This window comes from Trachymyrmex septentrionalis, unplaced genomic scaffold (genome assembly GCF_001594115.1).
Source record: "Trachymyrmex septentrionalis isolate Tsep2-gDNA-1 unplaced genomic scaffold, Tsep1.0 scaffold62, whole genome shotgun sequence".
In the NCBI taxonomy this organism is placed as follows: domain Eukaryota; kingdom Metazoa; phylum Arthropoda; class Insecta; order Hymenoptera; family Formicidae; genus Trachymyrmex; species Trachymyrmex septentrionalis.
Genome location: NW_017305800.1, coordinates 3,540,406 through 3,544,857, shown reverse-complemented (window position 1 = coordinate 3,544,857; position 4,452 = coordinate 3,540,406). Strand labels below are relative to the sequence as shown.

Sequence of the window (4,452 nt, the reverse complement as noted above, 5' to 3'; positions counted from 1 at the left end):
TATATATATGTGTACGTATATATATATATATAAAGATATAATAAACCTAACCGACTAGAATTGTAGAGAAAGATATTATTTAAAATAAGTATGAAATAACTAATAACGTATTGTTAAATTTCAATTATTATACTGAAATGTCTAAAATCGTTTGATAATTGAATGTGAAACTACATTTGTGAAAAATAGGTAAAGAACGCGAGTTACATTAGCACACACGTCATTTTCAGGGACTTTTCGCACAATATCGTTTAACGTTTATCGAACATGTCTAGTCGGCGCCGTCGGTGCGTAAATGATGGGACAATTTGACGTCGTAACTGGCTACATTATAACATTAGGCTACAAACCGAGTGCTAATCGTCACCTCGATGCTAACAAGCTTAAAGACTCAGGCGAATGTAACGCAAAATTTATTAACGGTAGGCCGATGTCTATCTGCTTACATTCAAAATGTAGATAAATATAGGCAATACGTACGAGAGAGAGAGAGAGAGAGAGAGAGAGAGAGAGAGAGGATCGTACTACTAACAATTTTCCATCACCGAGAAAGCCAAACAGGTGAACAAGAAATAGAAACACCTGTTACTTCCATGAAAGATAAAAAAATGTCGCCGAAAAATCACGGGATAATATTCTGCAAGATTAGCGCTCATCGATAATAGATTTTTACAATATAAAATATTAACAACAATAGCTGTACACACATAAAGTGACGCTTAATAATGGATGAAAGTTAATCAACTTTCATATTATAAAATTAAATTATGGTATTGTCATAAATTTTTGATTAAAACAAAAAAAAATTAAAACAGAATCTTATTAAAAATAATTTAGTTAAAATTAAAAAGTAATTTAGTTTGAAATATCGAAATATATACAGAAAGAATTGCTGCGATTTTGCTGAAATGTTAGTAAACAAATATATGAATATTAGAAAATATTTAGAAATTTAATTATAAGATACAGATCTGAAAATAGTTATTAAAATAATTATCTAGACTCACGCATAATGTAATATGATAATTAATGCTGAAAATATTTTAATATTCTAGCAATTAATTATCTAATTACTGATAATTTAACAAATTATTTTCAGATCTGTGTATATACAGTTAAATCTTTAAATTTTCTTTAGTAAAACTGTGCTCTTTGAGAAAAAATTCATTCTTCTATTCAAATGCTAACGATGTTGACAAATAGACATTCAGATCCGATAGATGTCAACCTTTCCTTTTTTCGAGTATGCTTTTGTCGTTTTAGATTAACCTTATAATATCGTCTCGACAGTTATAAGTGGTCAAGAGAATATTTAGCCTACTAGCTTTCTCACAAAATCCAAATTTGTCGTACCTGCCAAGAGTTTTTCTGTAAAATACAAAGAAACGAGACGGATGTGCTCGAAAGGAATTCATTCATCAATACTTGACATACGGTGGGAAAGCGAGAGCCAACAGTGAGTCATCGGTAAACTGCACAAGCTTGTGTATTTCTGAGGAAACATAACGAAGAAAATATCGCAAATATAAATAAACGTTACCATTTAAGACAATATTTCAACGAGGTTCAAGTAATTATCGATTTTCATTATCTTTTGTTGTTTCGTAATATATAATGATACTACTATTTTACATAAACACATTTAACTGAAACGTCGGCTTTCGAAGTTCTTCAAAGACACCTTTTTGGAATGATGTCTTAATAAATAGATAATAACTCTTGCCTAATCTGACAGAGACGTCTTCACTATTTACGCCATGATATTCGTCATGTTTAAAGAAATTGTAGAATTTGGGAACCTCGCGGCTCGCCACTATCTCGGGTCCGTCGCCTGCCTTGTTCGGTGACGTGACTTTTGTCCGCAAAAAAGCGTCGCGTCCTATAAAGCGGGCGGGAACGAGAGAGGAAGCGAACGCCGGCAGGCGCCAGCAAAATGCGCCTTTACGTAACCCCGACTGATCGTTTAACCCGCCATCGCCGCCATCAAGCCGAACGAATTCGATCGTGCGAACCGCGGCGATACGGCATTTCAGTAAGTACGTACGAGTTTCGATGAAAGAAAATGATATCGAGACGTGTGTCGATCGGAATGATATAAAATTGAACAGAGGAATGATTGCTTTCTAGATGTTTCAAATAGAATGTATAAATTTAACATTTAAAATTCAAAGGGTATATTCTCTTCGAACACTTTTTCGCTACAATTTACAAAATACTATATATTTGAAGAATTGGGTTTAATTGAGCTCGAGTCTTAAGCCGTGGAAAATTGAATTCGATTATTTGTCTCAATTGCGATCAATTTTTTTAGCTTAAAACTTAAGGTTAGGTAATGGCTTTTTATTGTAGAAAACCCATTAAATTCTCCGATAACAATTTGAATATATTTTGTAAATCACAGCAGAAAAGTGTTAAAAAATATACCCTTCGAATCTTGAATATTTTGAAGGTAAAATGACTTATATCGTAGAGAAAGCCTATGAGAATCGTTGAAGCTCGTTTTGAACGGACAAAAGTTATACAATATCGGAGGTTACGTCCAATACCGCGAAATTATGTTTTTTAGTTTAATTTTAACTCGCGCTTCTTGGACACACCGTACGTGTGCACTCGCACTCGGGCATCGGACGGCACGCCCTAGATTATAAATAGAAAACTTTATATAATAAATATTCTATAACAACAAGTTTAATCCGTATAAGATTAACGAGCGTTAGTCGGCGGCGACGGCGGCGACGGCGGCGGCGGGGACCACGCCTCGAGAACGTATTTATAATATTTCTCATAATCAGATAGGAAGATTCATGTACGTATGAACGTGAGACGATAAATAAATATCGGCTAATTACGTCATCGAGCCACGACGCTCCCTTCTATCGTGAACCGCGTTCAGTAGACTCAACAGTTGAGTGAGCATTCGCTGTTATTGATGTATTCTTATAGATTAATGTATTCTAAACGTCCGATTGAATAATCTAGAAGAATACACTGATATCAATTACAACTGTTGAGTCTACTGAACGCGGTTATGGATTATCACCTCTCATTGCATTGATTAGTGTCTAGAATGCAGCAGAGTCTGGACGTCTCAACCAAGGTCCCTTAAAATGGCATAGAAAATGTGCGCGGAAAGAACAATTTTGCTGAAAGATCTAAAATTGTGCCGCATATATATAGATTTGAAAGTAATTTTGTTGGACATTACTCCAGGGACACTTACGTCCATTTCTACCTAATGTAGATTAACTTCAATCTTGCAAGTTTAACTACCTTTTTGTCTTTTTATCGTTCTAAGAATTAGAAGAAAAAAAAAAATAAAGAGTCTCGATCTTGTGTTTTTCTCGCCTTACTTTTTATCTTGTTCTAGTTCTAAGAATTCAAAAAAAAAAAAAGAGTAAATTAACCTGAACTACATTGAGATAGAAATGAGTATAAATCATGATAAATCAAACGAGCGAGTGCTCGATCAAAAATCCCGCAGAGTCATCGCCTGCGACCACGTCGCTCGCCTCGGCAAAGCTAATAAAATTGGCGAGCGAGTACCTATATCCGACATTCTCTAATCGTTTGAAAGATTAAAGACGATATTCCGTACGAGAATAATTGCTGAGAAAAGTGCGGCTTTTTCTATATAAAAGCACGACGCTCGTGAACGTGACTATTCACGCGAGTGCCCACCGGCGCCGGTGGCCTAATCGTGACGACGATTCGTTACAGTCGAGCGCGCCACAAGCACGTTTTATCGATAATATCGAGCGTTTATGGCTGGAAAATCGTATCGAATAGGCGCGACCGATCCGCCGGCGACACCTCCGCAGAAAAAGATCGCGAAGGTGCGCGAGATAAAATCGCGACCGTGTTTCGTAATTAACGGCGCGCGACACCGAAGAAAATAAACGAATCCTTCGAATTCCATGCTGAGGTTTCCACGGCTAATAATAGCGCGCGATCACGCCGCACATGCACGCTCGAGGAAGCCGGCGGGAGGAAACATTTGGGGAAAGAGAGGCGGGAGAAAGCGAATGAGAGAGAGAGAGAGAGAAGCGGGCGGGTAACGACGAAATAGTCCGTCGCGTCAGCTCCGCGGAGACACCCCGCTTCGGAAAGACAGATCGGATTCTCGGCGCTGCGCTGACGCGCGGGAGAAGGACGGAAAAAAAGACTTGAGAAGAGTACGACGCGCACGTTGCAGAGACAGAAAGAGAGAGAGAGAGAGAGAGAGAGAGAGAAAAGGGAAGAAATTGAGCGAATGTAGGTAGGACCTGCCTGCGTATTACACGGATGAGAATTAAAGAGCGAGAGAACGGCACTTATCGATGGGACTATACAATCAAAATTATAACCAGAAGGAAATAAATCTAAAAATAAAACACACACACACATTATATATAAATACATATATATATATTATATATATATATATATTAGACGAGTAAGTCTCGCGGCTGGCGG

The 4,452-nt window shown here is 37.3% G+C and overlaps 1 protein-coding gene across 3 annotated transcripts in view; it reads left to right on the top strand.

Moving 5' to 3' along the window:
- The window catches only part of LOC108752954 (mothers against decapentaplegic homolog 7), a 63,435-nt gene that overhangs the window by 12,449 nt on the left and 46,534 nt on the right, over positions 1–4,452 (top strand). The gene's annotated exons all lie outside the window — the stretch shown is intronic.